The following is a 24,355-nucleotide window of genomic DNA, read 5'->3' as shown; positions in this document are numbered from 1 at the left end:
GGGTCAGCAATTTACTAAACATTGAGCTGTATTGGACTTTAATACACTCCCACAAGGGGAACTGAGATAATTAGTGGCCCAGCTGGGAAGCTGGGGCCGAAAGGGCAAAACCATTGCCTCCAGGGAGTATGGTTCAATACCAGGGCTGGGACTGTTTAAAGACTGCAGACTGAGACTTTTTATCGTTGAACTGTTTATCCTGAAAATGGTTTTGTTTTGTTGAAAGCCCACAGTCTGTGTATTGACTTGGCCAGAGGGCCAATTCACTGAGATCACCTGAGAAACCACAGACAGGGATCACCACAGACTGAGAGAGGTGCAGGCACACACCTGAACAAGGGGACGCTCGAGTGAGGTGAGTGCCATCCCATTACAGATGTCTTACCTGTAATTTAGATCTCATTTTGCCTTTCAAGAGGTATTTTGTGAATTTAGTTGCATCATTGCCATCACTTTGGGTAATATTTTATCTACTACTGTAAATCAGTACTAAAATTACCTAAAGTTTGGAGGACTACTTTCTTTGACTTTTTAGTTAATTGCCATTCATTCAGCTTTTTGATGCTGCAGTTTGTACAATACATGTCTGGAAGCAGTTTGAGCTTTGTTTGCCTCTACTTACACCCATATATAGAAGCATTGTACTAATTAATTCAGTATTGCTATTTGTTCTAGAAGCTGTACTGGATGGTTTCTTCAAGCAAAGCTTTGATTCAATAGTATTGACTTAATAGAGAATATGATAGAAAATCAAGGCAATATGCTTGGACATTTCCTGTGCCACCTTGCTTTTTGCATTAGGCACACTTTTTGCTTGTAGGGAGAAACTACAGCATTTAATGCAGCAAATTCTTTGTTCTAAGGCAGGTTAGATATGAAAATATTCTTAATGTTAAGCATCTTGGTGAAATATAAGACCAAAAACCAGATGCAAATAAAGTGTAATTGTTCTAATGGGACTCTTTATAAGCAAACCTTTGCTGTCCTTGCTGCTGAAACCAGTGTGGCCCATTGGAAAGGGTACCAGACTGTGAGCCACACAAAACCTGGCTTCTGTTACCAGGTTTGCCTTTCTTGCTGTGTGACTTTGGCAGGTGAAATGCTCTACAAAAAGAAAAGAAATTGGGCTTTTGACCTTTTCTGATGCTTTATGGTATACATGTTTTTGTTTCTTTATGATCCTTTAAGTTGTGTATAAAAAATTCCTGCAAGGTGTCTCGTGTTGTTTTTCCATTGGGATTTCAATCCTTACCTAGGCACTTTGACTCTTCATAGAGTACTAGAGATAGAGTGATATCATGAGCCAAGGGAATGAAAGTAGAGCTGCTAAGAGAAGGGATTTTGAGAGAGAATGGTTAAAACTCTGATGTTTAACAAACATTTTACTTCAGCGACTAAGATTTCAAATAAGGAAGCCCTTTTATTAAAGGTTCAGCACCTTGACACCTTCATTTGAAGATTTACATCCCTTTCATCTCCTAGACGCCTTCCAGAAAATCAGTAGAAACTAAACTGGACACTTCTGATATTTTTAAGGTGGTTTTTTTTTGTTTGTTTGTTTTTTTTAAAGGATAGAAAAATAACATTCAGCCTTTCATCTAGCATAAAGATGCACAAACCTAGCTTTAAAAAAATCTTTTGTAGGTCAACTTTAACCTCTCTCTGATAGATTTTCCCCATCTCTAAAAAGCAGATGATGCTTTAGAATATATAAGGAAATAGCACTTTGCATCTCTAGATTCTAAGACTCCGTTAATATTACAGTGAATATGGTCAATGTACAGCAATATTGATTGCAAAGATACAAAACATATAAAAAGAAAAACACTTAAATTCGGTTGCTCAACATGTTGCTAACATTGAAGGAATTTTGATGGTTTTCTTTGCATCCCTCACATTTAAGTAGATTACTAGTGGCAGGGGCTAATAATTTTAAGTTGCTGTTTTCTGAAGAGTAGTAGCAATGAGACTGTTCTGGACAAACCTCCGTAAAACTTTGATCTTGTCTTCATCAAAGACTCATTAAAAATCCTTGCCAACTTTTTCAGTTACATAAATATTAACGATGGAACACATTCTCTTCTCCAGGCAACAGCAGCCACTAGCACCCTGTTAATTCAACTTCTCTGTTCACCTTTCATAGACAGATGCTATGAATAATTTAATCATCTGCTAATTAAAGATGAATGTAAGTTCAGCAGGCTGAACGTATAAGCAGAGATCCTGTAAAAGAGACACATTTCCTTCCCTGGTAAATAGAAAGGTTTGATGCTAGATACAGCTAGCATCCATCTAGCAATGGATTCTGTTTTGAATTCTTGTTGTTAAATGATTTGTACTCAACTTGAAGACTACCAGCTAATGGTTGCACACTTTCCCCAATTTTCAAAAATAATGGTAGCTGAAAAACATATGGGCAATATTTATCTTTGTTTTTTGAGAAAATTAAATCCAAGGATTTAGAATAGTTGTGTAACAGGATGCAGTCCTTAGAATGTCTTGAATTGCATTTCTGTTAGTACTGGAAATGAGTTGGTTTAATTTCATAACTTTTTACATCATTTTCTTTCGGAAAAGGTGAACAAATGTCCAAATCATTTGATAGCTTAATGGACACTTAACTGGACACTTGCTGAAATGGTATATTTATCATTGTATCATTTTTACCCTCATTCTGCCACTCATTTTCACTCATGTGGTACATTACGCACACTTGTTAAATCTTAAATTGGTAACTCTTCGGGGCACCTCTTATGCTTTTATATAGCATCTAACAGCAATTCTGATTGGGGTGTTTGGTGGCTATTGCAATACAAATGAGGAATAAATCTACTTTAAGTATCTAGTGTCTGTCGCCCTGTCTGGAGTGGCTCACAACTATGAGTGCCTACTTCAGGGTAGATGGTCAGAAAACAGGGCAGACGCACCATGCTGGTAGTGTGTTCTATCATTAGATTTCACCAAGCCAGTAACAAATGTGAACTCCTAGATCACGATACCAGTCTAACCATGGAGTCACAGACAGTCCCCTTAGACTCTCCACTCTATTTAACCACTTATTGAAACTGGACTTTTTGATAATAGGTCTCTTAAATAAAAAAAAAAACTTACCACATCAGGTTGCTCCCAGTCCCAAGAGACTAGTCGCTTACCACAGATCAACTGGTACTTTAGATCTTATACCAAGAACCACGCTAGTAGCCAATTATATAGTAAAAACTAACGAAAGGTTTATTAACTAAGGCAAGGAAGTGAGAGTTACTGAGAAGTGAAAGCAGGTAAAATATATACACAGGTGAGTCATAGTTTGTAATTCAAAATGATGGCAATGATGTAATAAACTGCCAGTTTCCCAAATGTCTTTTCAGGGTACCAGTTTGTCTCTGGGGATCTTTGCTTTGCATCTGGTACACTTCCCTGTAAGAATCCAAACAGAAGGATCTTTCCATGAATCCATACTTACAGCTTCTTGTCACAGAAAAAAAGCTCACAGGGTGACTACCCATGTGGGCTTTTCCTTTGAAGACCGAGAGTGAGGAATGCATTTTGAGTCTTTGACCTCCAATCATCCCACACAATGACCACTTGTTTGAAATTAGCTCTTTTCTCTTACGGTTCTTCATTTGGGCGTGGTCTACATTGGGGCAGAGGGAAAAGGGGGAATCGATCTAAGTTATGCAAGTTCAGCTACGTGAATAACGTAGCTAAAGTCGACGTACTTAGATCTACTCACCGCGGTGTCTTCACTGCAGTGGGTCGACAGCTGACGCTCTCCAGTCAACTCTGCCTTTGCCTCTCGCCCCAGTGGAGTCCCGGAGTCGACGGGAGAGCGCTCGGCGGTTGATTTATCGCATCTAGACTAGACTCGATAAATCAACCCCCCGCTGAATCGATCTCTGCCCATCGATCCTGCGGGTAATGTAGACAAGCCCTTGCATTCTACAAGGCTTCTTTCTCCTTTGATGGGTTATTTAATTACAGGGGTATACATAATGTAAATGTTTGCTTCTACAGATAAGTGAAAACAATGCAAGTAACACCCCATTAGTTTTCAGGAAGTTTTAAACACAAAATACACTCTAATACATTTAGCAATCATTTTGATCTATACTAATACACAAGTGAATTGGCCTGGCTTCAGCATGCACTGGCACCTGATCTGTCAGTGTCATGTTCCTGTTATGTCGGCAAATACTCATTTCCTCTGTAGTTCATTTATTACTGATATAACTAAATGTTTGTATCTTCTGATAATTTATTGTTGGAAGTTTTTTTGCAGACTACTGTTTTCAGACTTGTGTGTGTAAAGACTTATTCATGTAATAGTTTGCAAGTATTTCAGTTTCTGGTATATTTTGAATAAACTGCATATTTGACAATAAAATAGGCAACACTTGCATAGGACACAAAAGTTATACATTTTTCTTGCACATCAGTATATTGTAAGTACATGGAACTCTGCAATAAAAGATGCTTTATTTGGTTTTGAGTGAGACTCCAGTTTGTACATATGTAAAAATATCATCAAAATGAGTTAACTAGTGCACACAAGGATAGAATTGTTAAATCTTGTTTCAGTCTCCTCTTTAGGAATACTGTTACACATTAAAAATGGTTTTAAGTGGTCATCTGGGGACTAGAATGTATTGCTTTCCTTGTAAAGCTGGTCTGTAAAAGCTCAAATAAATTGTAAAATTAGCCTTAAGCACTCTAAAGGAGTTAACTGACAGGGAAATTCCTATTAGAAGGTAGTCCTTTGTGTAGGCTTCACTGCATCATGTTTGAAAAACATAGGAGTAGGACATATGCAAGCAAATGTATGGATCATAGTCCATAAATGTCTGTATGGACTTTCTTGTATCTTCCTGTAAACCATATGGTACTGGCCACTGTTGGAGAGTGGATTCGTTATTTCACTGGTCTGATCTGATATTGCAGTTCCTGTTTCCATACCAGATGAAGCCCACAGTCAAAGACGTGAGTCATTTTTTATTTGAACCTGGTTCTGTGCAATAGCTGTAGGACCTGCCCTTTGCCTCTTGACTTAGTTTGGTGATAATGTGACAAAGCAAGTTTATAAATATAAACTGCGTTTTGCTGTTTTTGTCCAGCCTGGTTTTCCCTTCTCATGGATGCAGAAATAATTTTCATAACCTTAACTATTAGACCGTTCATTGCAGCAGCACTCTGCCAGTTTAGTTTTTGGTGTTTCAGAGCAGTTTGATGAGGCTTCTCATCTTTAATTTGTTTAATACTCTTGCAAATCTGTTAGAAAAAGATGCTGCCTCACACTTGCCAGTCATGTGATGTCTTATGAAAAACATCAGATTAAATGAGCTATCTGGGACTTTTCATTTGCCTTGATTTGACCATGTATAACAATGACACTGTGTAACAGTCTTACTATAGCTGTTAGATTTTGGCTTTCTAAAATGACTTTTGCTTGTTCAGCCTTCTCTCATCAGTGCTGCTTGTTTTAGAGGTACTGCCCTCAGCTGGTATAAATTGGAGTATCTCATTTGATTTAGGGGGAACTACCCTTATTTTATCCCAAGTGAGGGTAAGTTTCATGGTGTTGAAGTTAAGATGTTTAAACCATCTTTGAAGCTGTTTATCAGTTCTCACTAATGAACATTTGCAGTCAAACATAAGTATATGCTTTTAGGGTTTTCACTGAAAAATTGACAGGTAGGAACGATATTGGCTTCAGAAATCTGTTCGATATGTTAAGTATAGCTATAATTATAGGTCTCAGTGTTCTTTTTTTTTTAAACGTTGCATTTTCTTTTTACCCGTCATGGGCCTGATCCAAAGTAGTAAAGGTATACTACTGCAAGATTTTACCTATTACTGTTTAAACCAGGATAAAGTTATTAGAACAGCAGTTCCCAAACTTTTTGTCGGCAAGACCCCATTTTAATGAATTATTTCCTGCTGGGACCCCAGACAGCATGGAGGATGCCATTATGAAGAGAAAAAATGGCATCCTTTACACAACATGATCTCACACACGCCAGATGAGTGAAGTCTCGTGACATGGAGATCCTCTGCAGGGTGACCTTGCATGCATCATGTGTGAGGTCATGCTGCATGAAAAAATGGTGTCCTCCGCGTAACCTTCTGTGTATGGTGTGTATATGAGGTCTTATTGTGCACAGGATAATACATACAAGTTCACACTGCGTGGAGCAGCATGATGTGCTCCACACACAAAGGATCGCTGCAACCCCGTTTGAGGTTGTGACTCACAGTTTGGGAACTGCAGTTCTAATAACTTTATCCTGGATTAGACATGTGATGGGTTGGATCACAGAAAACCCCTTGGGAACTGCCAACTGATGTGCTTAGACTACTCTGAGTCTGTTTCCCCTGCCAGCTTGGGACTTCAGAACCCTGCCTGGTTTGAGCCAGATATGCTTGCCTGCTACAAACTCAGACCCAGGTCTGAACAATATCCCACAAAAGCTGTGCAGGCTAAACTGAAAATAGCTAAAGAAGTGTTCCTTTCTCCAACACTCAGATGCCCAGCTCCCAATGGGGTCCAAGCCCCAAATAAATCCGTTTTACCCAGCATAAAGCTTATACAGGGTAAACTCATAAATTGTTCGCTGTCTATAACACTGATAGAGAGATATGCACAGCTGTTTGCCCCCCAGGTATTAGTACATACTCTGGGTTAATAAAAAAGTGATTTTATTAAATACAAAAAGTAGGATTTAAGTGGTTCCAAGTAGTAACAGACAGAACAAAGTGAATTACCAAGCAAAATAAAATAAAACACACAAGTCTAAACCTAATACAGTAAGAAAGTGATTAATGATGAAATCTTACCCTCAGAGATGTTCCAGTAGGTTTCTTTTACAGACTAGCCTCCTTCTAGTCTGGGTCCAGCAATCACTGACACCCTGTGGTTACTGTCCTTTGTTCCAGTTTCTTTCAGGCATCCTTTGGGGCTAGAGAGGCTCTCTCTTGAGCCAGCTGAAGACAAAATGGAGGGGTCTCTCAGGGGCTTAAATAGACTTTCTTTTGTGGGTGGAGACCCCCTCCTCCCCTGTGTAGAATCCCAGCACAAGATGGAGTTTTGGAGTCACATGGGCAAGTCACATGTCCATGCATAACTCAGAACTTTACCGGTGGCAGCCATTGTTCATGTACTACCTTGAATGTCCTCAGGAAGACTTCTTATAAGGATTGGAGTCTTCCAAGATCCATTGTCCATTAAGTGTTTCTTGATTGGACACTTCACTTGCAAATTCCTTTCTAAAGAAGCTGACCAAATGCCTTACTAAGGCTACTTAAAATCAAACAAGTACACAGCCAATATTCATAACTTCTAATACAAAAATGATACAGGCATACAAATAGGATGAATATATTCAGTAGATCAGAACCTTTGCAGAGATATGTTACATGGCATATGTAGCATAAAACCTATTCCAGTTATGTCATATTTACATTCATAAGCATATTTCCATAAAGCATTATGGGGTGCCGTGTCACAAGACAGTAATAGGTAAAATATTGCAGTAGTATGCTTTTACATATCTGATTTAGATTACATGTTTGGACACCTATGGATTCTTCATCTTGTCTTCCAGTTGGTTTCCCTTGAAACTGACACTGAGACTTGTAATTTGTTGGTAAAGGGGTGAGGGAATAAGTAAACATTTAGCAGGCTGATGCTGAATAGATAAAGTGACTATTACCCTGATTGTCTGCATTGGTTGCTGATAAACCAACAGATTAAATTTCTTGCTTACAGTTAGAGCTGAGCAAATTTTTTGACGAAAACTATTTGCAAAAAAATAAAGATTGGGTGACACTGAAACACTTCATTAATTTGTGTTGAATTCATTGTTTAGGTTAAAAAAATTCTAAAAAAACTCCAAAATATAAACATTTCATGTTAACATTTTAAAACTAAATGTTTTGGTATTTTCAGTTTAGAAAGACTTTCAGTTTCAAAATTTCCTCTAGTTTTTATTAAAAATTTATCAAAAGGGTCAAAATCTAACCATTTTAAATGGCCAAAATCTAACAAAACATTTTGATTTTTTTTTAAAAAATAAAACATTTTGTTTGACCTGAGATTGTTCTTTATTTTTCAGAATTACCAGCAAATTAAAAAAAAAATCCATTATTCACCAGCTTCACTTGCAATATATATAGTCTTTAATCTAAGCTAGAGAGTTGAGCAGTAACCACGTCCTCCGTATTTTTCCAGATTAGTTGAGATAGCAAGTTGAGATGTCATTATTCAACACTGAGATTCCATCTAAATCACTCCTGAGGTGGGGATTTAATTGCTTTCAGGACAGATTAGAGACAGTCTACAGTCACCAATACAGGGACTCCAGTAGAGCTTGGTTCAAGTCCTTCTTATTCAGGACATATGAACAACCATTTTTGCTGCCCTTTTGTTAGCAGTTCCTCTCTGTGACTCCCCCTCCCACCCACCTTTTGGCTTTGTTGGCTGCTTGTGTGACTTCCATGGCTATTTTAAATTTATCTGGATTTCTTAGTTTGCTTACAGCATCTGAGTTTAACAATTTAAAAGTCAACAGCTGTGGCAAGATCTTACAGTTCAGTTACTACTTTTTCGAACTGTAGTTAAAAATAGTAACAGTTGGCAAATTCTGAGGTTTTTAAAAGTGACCGATGAGCTTTAAAATGCTAACATAAATATGCTTTTATTAGTGTTTGGCTGGATCTATTATAATTGAATTATTCCTTTTAGGAGCAGGAGTAATCTTTACAACTTTTGTTCTCATATTTTGTTTCATGTCAGGCTAGGTGAAATTATGTTTAACTTGGTATTACTGATTTTGATTGTATCGTTTTTTATAGGGCTTCGCATGCAGTCATAACTTTTCACTTTTCCCATTAAGGTTGCTGACAACTTAGTGGAAATGCATTTTGGCTGATTGGTTCTGAGATCATCATGAAAAGTACTCATGAGGTGTATTTTATATGCTGTAGTTGAAATACTGTATGTGTGAATGGAGTTTAAGTGCAAAGAGGGACATCTTTGCAGAGAGACATCCTTGCCGATCTCTGTGGATTTTACTCTTCTGCAGTCTTCCTTTCTTTTCTCCATGTTTCCCAAATAAGGAGTAAACAGAGGCTGAACTTTCTTTGAGTAATATCCCTGTGGGTGCTCTACTTCTGGTTCTCATGTGCCCCACGCACCTTCAATCGGAGAATTTTGCTAGCAATATTCATTCAGTCCGGACATGTGCTCTATACATCCTTGTGCCCCGCACTAAAGCTCCTGAGATGGAGCTATAGCATGTCCCCACCTTGAGCATACCTTGTCTATAAAAATTTTTCTAGAGTAAGTTTAGCTTAGTATACAGCTTAGTATAGTTGTTTAGTTTTACTAGTGTGAGGACTATGCCTTTTTTCCTCTCTCCTCCTTTTGGTAACGATTGCCTTCCTCAGGAGGGCATGTCCAGCTCTCTGGGCTTCAAATGCTGCTTGACTTGCTGGAGGCCAAGAGTGTTTGCTGTCTGGGAGAGTCACACATCCCACAAAAGTGTAACTTCTGTTTAGCCCTTAAATCCAAGATGAGGAAGAACCGGGAAATCAAGATGGGGCTTATGGTGGAATGCTCCTTCACACTGTTTCCAAGCCAGGTCAGGAGAACCCGTCTGTACATTAGTCTCCAGGCAGATCCATTGCCTCTTCAACGTCAGCTTATCCCTCCCCTAGAAAAGGAAAGGCTTCAGAGACCTCCAAAGGTCCCAGAGAGAGGAGCTACAACTCACCTTGCTGAGAGTTTGCCCCTAAAAGACCTTGATTTTTCCCCCCTCCCCCACCCCAGGTCGATGGTCTTGGAATCGTTGACATCTCTATCCATTATTGTTCAGGCTACAGATTCCAGTACCAGTGGAGTGGGGAAGTCTGTAACTCTTAAATATGGCTACGAGCAAGCTTCCGTACTATCTGGGTATGTCAGGCTGTCATTTCTGAGGAGCAGTTACTAGCTAGGACATCACTTCAAGCATCCTTAGATGTGGCAGACAGCATGGCTCGTTCTGTCTCAACAGCAGTAGATATGCACAGGGCATCATGGCTTCAGCAGTCCTGGTTTTATCTACTGCTGGTAGATAGATAGCATGCTTCTCAGAGATCCCGTCCAATACAGGTTTTGGGGTTTTTTTTCTTGTTCCAGAGTCCTACTGAACCCCTATAGAAAGAAGCACTGGTTCTGCAGGAAGAGAACCACAAATCTATCTGTTTGTTAGTCTCTAAGGTGCCACAAGTCCTCCTTTTCTTTTTACAAATCTGTCTGGTTCAAATACACAAGCAGCTTTGTCATCAAAAGACTAGTTTTGCTGGGCTGGTTGAGGGTTTGAATCTTCCCCACTCTTTAGTCTACCAGCTGCAGTAGTTTGCCCACCTCCCCCCATATGGAAACCGACTCTCCCATTTTCAACAAGCAGGGGAATAAATTACTACAGACAAATGGGTTTTGGAGAGGGTTACATCAGGATACACCATCCACTTTACATCCCTCCCCCCGAACCTTACCTTCCCCATCCCTCTTCAGGGACACTTCTCATGAGCTCCTGCTGAGTGAGACAGGAAATAGATTTCTTTCTTCTTCTAGGAGGAATAGAGCCTGTCCCTGCTCAGCATAAGGGGAAAGGTTTCTTTTCAAGTATTTCCTTGTGTCAAAGGAAAATAGAGGGTGGAGACCAATTTTAGATCTAAGGTTGCTAAACAAATTTGTAAAGTCTCAAAAATTCAGGATGGTGATTCTGGCAGTGATAATTCCTTCATTAGACCCAGAGCATTGGTTTTCAGCCCTTGACCTACAAAATGCATATTTGCATATTGTGATGCAACCATCTCACAGAAGATGCTTGTCTTTTGTGATAGGACAGGATCACTTCCAATATCAAGTGCTTCCCTTCAGAGTCTCCTCAACTTCGAGTGCTCTAAAAAGTTCTGGCAGTGGTGGCTGTTGACTTTTGTTGGGAGATAGTTGTATTTCTATACCTTGACATTTGGGTGTTGGAGGGTTGGTCTTATGAAGAAGTGCTGTCAGCCACCCAGAAGGCCCTATTTTTGTTTCAATGCTTAGGCCTCCAGCTCAATGTCTAGAAGTCCACACTGAGAGAAAACACACTTCCAAGGGGCATCCTTGGATATGCTGACTGCCGGAGCTTATCTTCTCATGGACAGATTTGTTATTCTGTTAAACCTTATCAGAACTATTCAAGAAAGCCTTCAACTTCCAAGTTGGAATGACCTTAGTGAGGAACTGCCTCCAGCTCCTGGATCACATGATGGCTTGCACTTTCGTCACAGACCATTCAAGATTATACATTCTTTTGGCTCAGAATAGTCTGCTCACTAAACAGACACAGCTTAGATGAACACGTTTTTGTTTCGCCCCAGGTGAAAAATTCCCTTGATTGGTGGAAAGAGCACCACAACATCAACACTGGTTTTCTGTTTCTCTGGCCAGTGCCAAAAGTTACCCTAACAGCGAATGCATCACTGCTGGGATGGGGGGCACATATTGATGCTCATGCAATCCAGGGCAGATGGTCACCTGTTGAAACTAAGGGCTGTCAGGAATGTCTGTCTCCTTTTTCTGCCTTTCATTAGAGGAAAGTCTGTTGAGATCATGATGGACAATGTAACCTGCATGTTTTTATATCAACTGTCAAGGCAGCAAGAGATCTCCCTTTCTAAAACAATAAAGTTATGGAATTGGTAAGTAGCCATTGCATTCACATTTCAGCAATGCTCTTTTCCAGAGTACAAAATGCCATGGATAATGCCCTCAGTAGGCATTTCTCCCAGGACTACAAATGGGAAGTGAATCCACAAATCCTATATGACCTGTTTTAATGCGGGGATGTCTGGAAATGGACTTCTTTGCCACCGCACAAACAAAGGATTGTCTGTTCTATTAAACAGTGTAGGTGTAGTCCTCCATGCTCTGCGAAATGCCTCCTTCCTATCTTGAATGAAGGGCCTGTATTAAGCATTTTCCCCAACACCGCTAATTCTAAGGGTGAGGAACAAGGTCAGGCAGGACAAAGCCAAGGTTACCCTACTAGTCCCAGCATGGCTGAGACAGGCATAGTACCCATACCTGTTTCAATTGTTTCCTGGTCCAATGATCAATCTTCCATGCATCCCTGATCTGCTTTCACAAGATGTTGGCTGAGTGCGTCATTCCAGCCTGGAAGTTCTCTACCCACAGGCATGGTTCCTCAATGGTTTGTGGGGATAGAATCTACTTGCTCTGGAGAGGTACCTCAGGTATTCTTAAACTGCAAAAGAATCTACCCATAGTACTTTCCTTCAGAAGTGGAAAAGATTTAGCTTTTGGTGTGAGCATCTGGAACTCAGACCTGAATAGTCTTCATTTTTGCTTATCCTGATTTACCTGCTGTAGCTGAAGAGAACAGCTTTATCAGGTGGCTCATTCAAGGTTCATTTGGCTGTGTTAACAGCATTCCCTTCTCCAATAGAAGGGTTCTCAGTGTTTTCTTACTCTATAATGCAAAGGTTCATTAAAGGACTTGGGAACCTTTTCCTTCAAGTTTGGGAGTGGGTCAGTCTAAATCTCAGAGGTCTCATAAGACACCGATTTTTAACCAAAGGTGACCTGTTCCTTACTGAATCTATGAAGATGGCCTTTTTAATAGCCATTACATCAGCTTGAAGAGTTAGAGAACTCAGGGCCTTGATGCCAGATCCTCCTTTCAGAGTGTTCTTCAAGGGCAAGGTTTCCCTAGGTTCACACCCTAAATTCTTATCTAAAGTGATGTCTGAATTTCAGCTGAACCAGACTATCCATGAGGAGGTTTACCTCCTCTCCTGTGCCTCCCCCCAACCACGTAGCTCAGGACAGGGAGCTTCTTTCCATACCTTAGATGTGAGAAGAGCATTGGTCTTCTATCTAGATGGACCAAACCATTTTGGAGGTGTCCTAGACCAGTGGTTCTCAACCAGGGTACGTGGTCTTCGAGGGGGTACATCAACTCATCTAGATATTTGCCTAGTTTTACAAGAGGCTACATAAAAAGCAGTAGAGAAGTCACAAACTAATATTTCATACAGATAATGATTTGTTTATACTGCTCTATATACTATACACTGAAATGTAAGTATTTATATTCCAATTGATTTATAACTATATGGTAAAAAAGAGAAAGTAAGCAATTATTCAGTAATAGTGTGCTGTGACTTTAATATATTTTGTCTGATTTTGTAAGCTAGTAGTTTTTTGAGTGAGGTGAAACCTGGGGTACACAAGACAAATCAGACTTCTGAAAGGGGTACAGTAGTCTGGAAAGTTGAGAGCCAGTGTCCTAGACTATTTATTTCTATTGCATACAGATTTAAGGGATCCACTATTTCTACCTGAGACTATCAAGGTAGATTCCAGGGTGTATTTTTGCTTGCTATGATGCTGCCAACCTCCTCCTTCCTGCCAGGGGATTGGCCCGTTCTGCAAGGTCACAATCAACATTTGTGGATCCACTTGAGGACATTCCAGTAACAGATTTGCAGAGCTGGTACGTGGTCTTCAGAATGTACTTTCACCAAACATGATGCCTTGGTCCATGCCTCTGACACGTCAATTGGCAGTGCAGTCCTGTCCTCAATACTGGACTCTATTCCAAAGCTCTTTCCTCCTTCTAAAGACACTGCTTGGAAATCAGTGGAAAATCCATAGGGATGGTACTCACAGAAGAATAAGAGGTTACTCACCCTGTGCAGTAATTGTAGTTCTTTGAAATGTGTCCCCCTGTGGGTGCTCCACTATCCGCCCTCCATCCCCTCTACTTCAAAGTTTCCTTGGTGGACTTTGTGCTAGAGAAGGAACTGAGGGCAGTTCACCTGCACAGCTCTGTATAGCCTCGCTGTGGGGCACATATGGATGCGTAGGGTGCATGCGCAGGCCAAACAGACACTGCTAGTAAAAAAAGCTATTTATCTAAAATGAGATGTAAGTGCTACATAACTCAGAAGTTTTTATTAGTAAATAACAGATTTAGGCCTGAATCGATATGCTCTGCTTTCCATAGAATTACGAGTTTGTAAGCAGTCCACTTGACTTGTTTTCATTTCTTCCATTTTGTTACAGTTTTGAAATTGCTCAAAAATGTGGTGAATCTTTTTTGTGTTCTCAGATTTATCCTGAATTTAGACTCGCCTGTTTAGTGTCCTATGTCACGTTTTTGTGCGACTGCTTTCAGTAGTAATAGTGATTGTCTTCCCTTTGCTTTTAGTCATAAAGGGTCTTGTCTGTCTCTAGCAGATTCTCTTCCTGTGTCGGTTTAGACACTATAGATATAGCCCTCTCTCCATAGATGTTGAGATGAAGTGTTTACAAATCATTCAATATGTTGTAGCAGGGTGACTTATTTGTGTTTTAATTAATGCACAGTAGTGCAGTCTTAACTGTTACATAGTCAGAATCGTTAGGTTAGCTCTCATACAAGAATTTTTTTCCTTTCTATTGTCTTGTTAAATATTTAACTCTTTCTATTTTTGTGTTTACAAAGCCACTGGTGTATAGTCATACTTAATTATTTATAAGATGCACTAACAAGTTTTCCCACGTCTAATAAATACTTCAGGTGTGAGGGATGTGAGCAGCATGTTAGGAGATTTGCATGATATCTCAACTTCATGGTTTCTCTCTTACACCCTTTGAAAAATGCAAAGAGAAGTCCCCTTAAAGGTTGCCTGATAGTAATATGCTTGTCCTAAGGGAGGAGTATGAGATAAGTGTGTGTATGTAAAAAAACAAACAAACAAACAAAAAACCATTAAAATAAATACACATGTTCTTACAACTCTGGTTGAGTCCACCTAGTGGCCAGTCATCAGGCTGTTTTATAATTGGACCCAACCTTTAGATCCCCTGTGCATCCAAGCCAACTGAGTCTGGACAGAGTCCAAGTGTGGTCTCTGACTATAGGCATGCTCCCAGGGGAAGATTCTCTGTGTGAAGCCCTTCCTTTGGACATAAGACTCCGCTGTCCAACTGCCCTAGGCCCCAAGACCAGTGCTGAACCTCCCAAACCTCTCCTGTCATTTATATATGCTTCCCCCAGAGCTCCACCCTTGTGGGTGCTCTGGTTTACAGTTTATCTCCTCAGGGACACATGGTGTGTAAGGAACAGGCATTGCACAGGAACTGCTTCAACACACACACTTGAACTCTCTTGTGTTGTCTCAGAGTACAGATCCAACAAAACAAACACCTGAATGCAAATCTCCGCCATGACCCAGAGTCCTCAGGTTCTGGTCAGTGTCCTTGGGGCAAAAGAAAAGCCTCTCTTGCCTTGTTGCTTTTCCAGCTTTGTCCTTCTGTTTCTGGTGATGAAATGGCTCCCCTTGCTCAGAGAGCATGTCTGTTTTAAAAAGCAGTCTATAACACCTCGACTGTTGCTCCTCCTGTTCTTGGATTTTCCATGCTGCAATGCCATATTGAGTTGCTGGCAGAAGGCGTGATGGGTTTGGTCACAGAGACCCCCTTGAGGCTGTCACCTGATGTGTTGGAATTATCTCTGAGCCCGTTTTCCACTGCCAGCTTGGGACTCCAGAACCCTTGTCTCACTAGTCTGCTGCAACACAGGTCTGGTCCCAATCCTTTCCCCTGGTACAGTTCTTGTTACAGCTCAGGTGGTAACTAGGGGATTTCTCAAGACTGGCAGTCCCCTTTGTTCTGTTCCACCCCCTTCTATATCTTTGGCACAAGGCGGGAATCCTTTGTCTCTCTCTGGGTTCCCACCCTTCCTTCTAAATGGAAAAGCACCAGGTTTAAGATGAATTCCAGTATCATGTGACATGTTCACATGTCCTGTGAGACTTCATTACTCACTGGCTGGCACTCACTGTATGCAGGAAGGCTTACAAGTAAACAGAGCCATTTACAACCAATTGTCCTAGTTAATGGGATCAGTGAAGATTCCAAGCCATCATTAATGGCCCACACTTTGCATAGTTACAGTAGGACTTCAGAGTAATACTTCATATTTGTAGCTTCAGATACAAGAATGATACATTTATACAAATAGGATGAACACACTCAGTAGATAAGCTTTGTAATGATACCTTCCTTACAAGAGAGCTTTTGCATAAAGCATATTCCAGTTACATTATATTCACATTCCAAGCATATTTTCATAAAGCATATGGAGTGCAATGTCACAGAATGTCATTAACAGTCAATGATTCTGCAGATAGCAATTCTATTGTTCCACTAGTGTAGAACTATTGTTTTAGATGCAGGCTTGGTCTACATTACCAAGTTTTACCAGTAAAATTTGCCTTCTGTTGGCGCAGCCTTGTGAGTCCACACTCAATTTTGAGTCCTGTTTCATGCCTGCTCTTTCACCTTGCTCCTGACTGTCTGCTACCAAACCGTGAACTTCTGTTGGTCAATTTAAACTACCTCTGGCTCTTGGCACTCTTCCAGTGGTTCAATGCCTGTGTGGATGCTGCATTACCTGTACCAGCAGCAATCCCATAATTCCACTGTCCTTGTGGCAGTGACGGTTCTGGTTAAATGTTTGAACTCTGCTGCCCTGGGGTCACAGTGTCCAGAAGCTCACCTGCCCTCTTTCCGTTAAAATCCCCAGCATGTTTTGGAAATGCTTCTCTTCCTGCATGCTTACCAGTATGGCCTCATGTGAAGCTGCATGTTGCTCACTGGTTCAGGAAAGCAGCTCTGGATTTCCTCAGACTCTATGGCAGGGGCGGGCAAACTTTTTGGCCTGAGGGCTGCATCGGGTTTCAGAAATTGTATGGAGGGCCGGTTAGGGGAGGCTGTGCCTTCCCAAACAGCTAGGCGTGGCCCGGCCCCCTCCCCCTATCCGACCCCTCCTGCTTCTTGCCTCCTGATGGCCCCCCTGGGACTCCTGCCCCATCCAACCCCCCCGATCCCTGACGGCCCCCCGGGACCCTGCCCTATCTAGCCCCCCTGCTCTCTGTCCCCTGACCAACCCTGGACCTCCCACCCCTAACTGCCCCCCCGCTGCCCATCCAACCCCCCCTTCTCTCTGACCACCCCCGGAACCCCTGCCCCCATTCAACCCCCCCATTCCCTGCCCTCTGACCGCCCTGACCTCTATCCACATCCCTGATCACCCCCTGAACTCCCCTGCCCTATATCCTGATCCCTTACCGTGTTGCCTGGAGCACCGGTGGCTGGTGTCTCGGCTGCACCAGGACAGGCAGCCACGCCGCCTGGCTGGAGCCAGCCACACACTGAGCAGCAGGTCAGGCTGGGCTCTGCAGCTGTACTGCCCCAGGAGCTTGCAGCCCCGCTTCCCAGAGCATTGGGCTGGCAGCGCAGTGAGCTGAGGCTGCGGGGAAGGGGGAACAGCAGGCGTGGGGCTGGGGGCTAGCTTCCCGGGCTAGGAGCTCTGGGGCTGGGCAGAATGGTCCTGTGGGCCAGATGTGGGCCGTAGTTTGCCCACCTCTGCTTTATGGGGATGTGACAGTGCTATCCCAGATGCAGAATTACTGCAGGAATAATAGATGTTCGTTCAGACATTGCAAAGGAGATGCAGAATGTTGCTGGGGAGTGAAACTTATAAAGGAAAACATTCCTGCTTGGAACGTAAAAAAAAAAATCTGTATTTCTAAGAATGTAAGCATCACGTTCTTTCTCATACTACCCAATGTTAATATCAGTGGTGTAATAGCTGTAAAAAAAAAAAAAAAAAAAAAAAAAGTACCTCTTTTTGTTTATGTAGTCTGAAGCAGGAACACCAGTAAGTATGGGATATGAATCCTATCTATTGCTCCACCACAATTAAGGAAGCCAATTAAATCCATCTGTTTCCTGCATACTATGCAGAGTAATAGTCATGCAGCAGGATACACTTAATGGCCTTGCACACCTGGATAATGACTGTCCCCCACCATAGATTCTCCAACACCATACTGATTGTCCACTGCCAAATCGCAAGCTTCCAGAGCATGATTACCACCTATTTCTCAATTGTCAAAACAGCTCTCTTTCAGTGTCTTTGTGCTGGACAGGTGATGTGAGCGCAGTCTTGGAGTTGTGAGCCATGGCCTTCCTCATCCAAAAGTTCTGCAGCTATTGCTGGTCATCCTTTCACAGACCCAGAAAGTGCTGCTCCACGTGTGTAGCTGGTCAGTGAATGCCTGCAGCAGCCAGCAACTGTCATTCAGTCTCTGAATCATCCACTTCTCATTTCTCATTTTCACTGTTGCATAATCCATCTGGTGTGGTGGAAGTTGTAGTTCCACACATACAGGAGAATTAGTCACTCTGTCACTAAAACAGAAAAGACTGCTGCACTGATCTGTTCAGTATCTGTGCTTCTGATGGTGAAATGGCAGAGAGATTGAAAACCAGAGTGAATAAGAACAGATTATGGGATGGAACAGAAGAAATTATGGGAATTTGACCCCAACTCTCCTAATGCACCAAGAGCAGCACTGGTATCCTACAATTCAGTGCAAAAATTTCAGGCAGTGGCATAGTGTTCACTGGGCTGCCTACCTAAAATGCAGGAAACAATCTGTCACTGTGAGGATGTGCTGCACCATCAAAGGCAGCTATGTATGAACACAGTCAAGTGACAAACTAATGTCAGCAACTGTAGGTGGGCAGCAATTTTACTGGTGAAACTTTGTAATGGTAGATGTGGTCACTGGTTCTCAGGTCCCTGCTACAAAATGGCTGACCTAACTCACAGTAACTGTTAGAATCATAAATGCTATTACTAAAAAAGGAATGAACTGACATGCAGTATTCACCAAATAGTCACTTGTCTTTTATTGTCATCTCTTTAAGATCTTTCATTGTCCACATAGCTCATTTAGATTGCTTAGGAACATTTTTCAGCTGTAGATAATCTAAGGACTTTTCTACATAATGGGATAATGTGATCTTCGGGGGTGTGATTTCTAAGCACATTAACATTTTGCACATTAATTGGTCTGTGTAGACCATGCTGGTGTGCACTAGTGCACTTTAATGTAGATAAAAGAAAAGGAGTACTTGTGGCACCTTAGAGACTAACCAATTTATTTGAGCATAAGCTTTCATGAGCTACAGCTCACTTCATCCGGTGAAGTGAGCTGTAGCTCACGAAAGCTTATGCTCAAATAAATTGGTTAGTCTCTAAGGTGCCACAAGTACTCCTTTTCTTTTTGTGAATACAGACTAACACGGCTGTTACTCTGAAACCTGTCTTTAATGTAGATACTGTTTCAAACAGTACTTTGTTAAAATGCACCAGCAGAGTCTACATGGACCAAATAATGTGCAACACGTTAGTGCGCTTTAGAAATCACACCCCACTAGAGCACAATACCCCACCCTGTAGACAAGCTCCACATTTAAGAATCTGTTTTTATTTTCAGATATTCTTAAAACTTGGTTAATGCATGATCAACGACTATTTTCCCAAAGAGACAAGCAGACAAGTAAGTGTAATGCCAGAGCTGCAGAACTCCTCAGGATAACTTTTTCTATTCTCTAGCAATCTTGGTCTCAAGATTTTTAGTGGCAGTTCTGTTGAAGTGAATGGTATCAATGATGTGAGTAAGCTGTAAAGTCAGATGCTTAAGTTGTAGCCACTTACCTCTTGTGTTTTCAAACAATTATAGACTTCACGCACAACAGGTCAATTGTATTTAACAGTAGGAAGTTGAGTTTGATGATGAGTCATAACTCTGTGGTTATTTTGTTAGCACAAGTCTAACATTTATAAAAACAAACTGCCAGAATGCAGACTTGTGAAGTAATTTGAAGGGTTGGGCAGGAAAAGGCTATTTGTAATAAATACAGAATCACCTTAATTATAATTAAATTAGAGCCTCCCTACTACTAATGCCACATTAAATGAAATGAAATACTCAAGTCAGGGAACGTGATAAGTTTAAGGCTTCTGTTGTGATGAGGAGTTGGCTTAATTACATGTCCTTTGTGTTTTATAGTAGGTATTAGTAATGAACAATACCTGGATGTTTACTTTTTCAAGAGATGAAGTAGAAAATACTACATGTGTGCAATTTGGCATAGTTGTGGGAGAAAAAGTAAAAAATTGTTTTATTATTTTGAGTGGTTGGCTTTGCAAACTTAATGTTGCACTAATAGTCACTTTTTTGTGAAGATGGATCCAAAGATCAGCTCTGAATTTTGAAAAGAACCCTCTCTCTGCCCACACCTACACTAATAAGGGATGGGGTAACTTTGGGCTGAGGCGGGCTGGGGAGGAGAGGAGAAGAGCGTGTGGTATGTGGGAGTGTTGTGTTCATTGTGCTGCATCAGTCAGTTATGGAAATACAACTCAGTTATGAGATTTGGATCTGATTTTAGAATCTGACAATACCTTGAAAACAACTTTCACCCCCAACAACTTATAAACCCAGGAATATTTGATTCTGGAGTTCTGGTTGGAAACCACTCTAGATTCTTGCATTTAATTTCCGGAGCCATTTTTAGAATAAAAGGAAAAATTCTGAGGAATTCACTTGCCAAGATACAAGCTCCATGGGTTTAGCCATTGGAGCTAGTAAATTTATTGACCTGGGATTAATTAGTAGGTTTGTAAAGGTATAATGATTCTGGAATCCTTAGTTTAGAGCAAGGACTGTTGCTGAGCTCTCAAGTTATTCTACCTCTCAGGCTTATAGTTTCCTCCTCAGAAAATGAGTTAAATTCCTATACCAAAAAACCTGTACTGTTCACTGTGTGCACCGTGGTCTTGTCTTACAGCAGTTGTGACTTGTGTGGTTGTATGTTAAGGCACTGTCATAGGATACTCTTGTTCTAAAATTGCACTTCACACTTTAATGGCATACTCAAGAACCATACAGTCCATCTGAGCCATGTTATTTTTAAAGAGAATCTTCCCAAGATGCTGTGGATAGAGCTCAGCTGCAGTATTTCTGGCAAAAGCAACGAGAGAGCTCTTCTCCCTTTCTTTCTCCTTGTCCTTTGCCTGAGTGATCAGAGGTACAGTTTTCACTCTTTTTAATGGCTTGGGAAATTGACTTTCCTGACCCTGGAGTCTGAAACAGACGTGTCAGGAGGAGCTGGTGTCAGTTTTGAAGTTTCTGGGGTTCTCAGCCTTCTCACTAGTTAGTGAAGTAGCATCAGCACCTGAATGGAGAAATGACTGCATATTCTTACAAGATTTTTCTCTTTTAGTTTTCCTTCTCTCCCGGAGAGAGGGGGCGGGGAAAGGAACCCTCCCCAGCAGTTCCACAGGAGAACAGGATAGAAAGACACACAGTCTTCCATTAATTTCCCAGTGGCCTCAGGAAAAAGATCCCAGGTGCAATAATTGGCTCTGTCACCACCTTCTCCCCTTGTGATTCTGTAGTGAAGTGGATGGGCGGACAACTGAATTTAGGAGAAATGAAGAAAATGTGGGGACAAATAAATGAGTTGGGAAGGCAGGAAGGAAGAAAACGGATGGTGATAGAGAGTGGAGGAGGTATCTGAGAGAGAAGGGGAAAGATAATCCTAAAGAAAATTTGAAAACTAGATGGGGAAATAGGGAAAAAGTTGTGATTTAAAAGGATGTTTGAGATAGAAATTGAATGAGATTAACAATTGCTCATCAGTGGTGCCGGAAAGACTGCAACATTGTGTATGGTGGGTGAGGGGGTGTACGTTTGAGTGGGATTGTGACCTGGTGCACAGGTTTGCAATGCCACTCAAATTTATTTTCCATGTGAATAGAATAACCAGAGGTGTAGCTTCCCATCCCAAGAGGGAAACTTACAGGTCAGCCGTGTGTTTGTTCTGTTCAGTAGTATCCCCTACAGTGCTCAGAATCACATACCTTCCTTTGCCTTTGGCTCAGACATCAGACCCAGTGTGAAAGTACAGAGCCATTTTACTGACTTTACTGTGAGCAGCCATATCAGACGAGGTATTAACTTCGGGGTATAAAAGGAGACTGAGGATCTCTCTGAGGAAAGGAGATAGAAAATAAGACACGAAGGAACTTTGGCTGTGGTTTGCATGTTGTTCTAGGATATAAAACAAAATTTCACTCTCCTTTCTGAGTATTTTTGTTATTAGGTTGGTGGGTAGAGGCAGAAGCACAGAAATGACCTGGAAACTACATCCATTCACACCTCCACCCAGTGCTAGAAACACTGTTGGGAACAGTGAGGAATAACCTTCCAGATGCTGATCTGCCAAGTGAAAGAAATCCTTAGCTGTGGTGTTTCCCTGGGGAAATTGGGCCAGTAATACTGCGAGGCAAACAGACCTTTCTTTCTGCCTTCCAGATGCTTGCCCCACCAGCCTGACCTTCCTGGAACACTCAAGGGAGGTCACCCACCAGCCTGACCCTTTCAGAGCCATTCCCCCACCCCCACTCTTTACTTTATCCTTTCTGCTGGCTAGCCCCTTGCCTTTGGGTGACAGGTCCATCCTGGTTCCCGGACCTGGCTGGACCCTGGCAGTGAGAGGAGCTACTGCTGCAGTTTCAATAGCTGGTAGGTGAGGGCCCAGCATGCAGCTCAACGCAGAGTGACCCAAGTGCCAGCTGGCTCATGATATGTTCTCTCCCAGCTGTGAACCTGTTCGGATTTCAAAAATTGGGGAGGTCTATGGCCCTGTTTAAAGAGGGGGGGCATGCATGCCTCCCCATCTCCAGCACCTGTGCTGCTCCTAATCCCTGAGAAATTGTTTCAGGCTCTTAGGCAAATATCACTGCTTCAGTTATGCTGATCCCATACTTGGGAACCATAGCTTGAGCCTTCCTTTTGTAAATGAAACCTAAGATTCCTGAACACAAGATGCATCGCAAGAAAGGGTGGGGGAGAGAGAGTCACTGAACTAGTCCAATTCAAGTTCTGATCCTGTCTCAACAAGATGCTTTTGTATCATCACATGACTTAGAGACTCATCAACACCACAACCAAAATCCGTTTGACCTGTTCTGGTGTCTTTTCTTCAACTTTAACAACTGCACAAAACTAGGAAGAATTCTATGTAGGAGGTTTCATGAATATTTATTTTCAACATGCAGAAAGACCTGGCAAGACCAATGAAATGAATAATAAAACTAGAGAAATGAAATAATTTTGATTGATTATTCTGGCTTATTATTTTCTTCAGTGCTTGCAGAACATGCTCTGCCACTGCCAAAAGTACTTGTGCAATATATGGAGTTTTTTATTCTATAGCAGATAGGTTTTAAAATAAGTTTCTGCAACTGAGCATTTGTCAACATGAAAACTCCAAAAAGTCACTGAGAAACAAGAATGAATAGGTAAATATTCCTCAGTTGTGTACTCTCAAACTTGCACATGGTAAAATGGACATTTTAAAAACAAACTGTATTGTAGTCCTTCATAGAAAGGAATTTGCTGTTTGAAGCACAGAAAACTAAGAAATATGCACACCAGTGATGCATCTGTTAGAACAAAACCCATCTCCTTGCGTGTGTTGTGGTTACCAGTCACTCAACACAAACGGATTATTTCAACAGCTCTTACTTTTTAATTTCCTTATTTAAAAAAAAATCACAGATCTGGCATATAGACCCATGGGGAGATATGAGGAAAAAAGTAGGTTTGTGATATTAGATATTAATGAAGACTTAGTTTGGAAATGGGTTACCATCTTATACAAAGCTATTCATGTAGCTCTTAGCAAAGCTTAGCTTGTTAGTTTGCCACTTTACAGTGTGACAGATAGGAAAATAAATTAACTTCTTGTTTGCTGGTAGTTCCTATTATGTTTTCATTCACTCTTAAAGCTCTTTGGGCTCATATTTGATTAAACCTGAAGAGATAGGCATGGAATATTGTTTATGTGGATAACCCTAAAATTTAATATACAACAAATTCAGTATGGCGTTTCTTCAGCCCTAACAATATTACAAATTTTATTTTAAGATATGGGGAGAATAGTCTCCTGTACTTACTGTGGCCTTGTCTACATGCTTCAGTGAAAGGCAGGCTGTGTCCATGCTGCATTGTGTAGCTACACACAGCAGTGAAAGGCTCTTGCAGGGGAAACGCAGTGGGAAGGGGTGCCCACAGCTTCCACCTGCCAGACTTCCAGTGCAGTACTGGAAGGCTCCAGTAGGGGGAGGCAGCATGACACTGTAATAATAGCATATTAGAAGATGTTGGAGGCATGGCTTGGGCATGTAGACAGCTGTGTGGGCTATGTGCCCTGGAACAGTGATTCTCAGCCCAGGGTCTTTGGCCCCCTTGGGGGCTGTGAGCAGGTTTCAGGGGGTCCGCCAATCGGGGCCGGCATTAGACTTGCTGGGGCCCAGCGCAGAAAGCTGAAACTGCGAGCCATGCCATGTGGGGCTGAAGCTGAAGCCCAAGCAACTTAGCTTTGCAGGGCCCC

General features: G+C 41.5%; 1 protein-coding gene across 17 annotated transcripts in view; it reads left to right on the top strand.

Annotated features, from left to right (window-relative positions):
- SGMS1 (sphingomyelin synthase 1) overlaps positions 1 to 24,355 on the top strand; it is a 209,827-nt gene that overhangs the window by 53,606 nt on the left and 131,866 nt on the right. For 3 of the 17 annotated variants that reach the window (XM_043550338.1, XM_043550340.1, XM_037905000.2), the window contains exon 2: positions 227 to 355. The exons of the other annotated variants lie outside the window; for them this stretch is intronic. The gene's annotated coding sequence lies outside the window, so the exon portion shown is untranslated. The remainder of the gene's footprint in view (positions 1 to 226; positions 356 to 24,355) is intronic. 17 annotated transcript variants of the gene reach the window in all.

The sequence above is a fragment of the Chelonia mydas genome, chromosome 7 (assembly GCF_015237465.2).
Source record: "Chelonia mydas isolate rCheMyd1 chromosome 7, rCheMyd1.pri.v2, whole genome shotgun sequence".
Classification (NCBI taxonomy): domain Eukaryota; kingdom Metazoa; phylum Chordata; order Testudines; family Cheloniidae; genus Chelonia; species Chelonia mydas.
The sequence above is the reverse complement of the archived record's forward strand: the minus strand, read 5'-3'. Positions and strand labels throughout refer to the sequence as shown.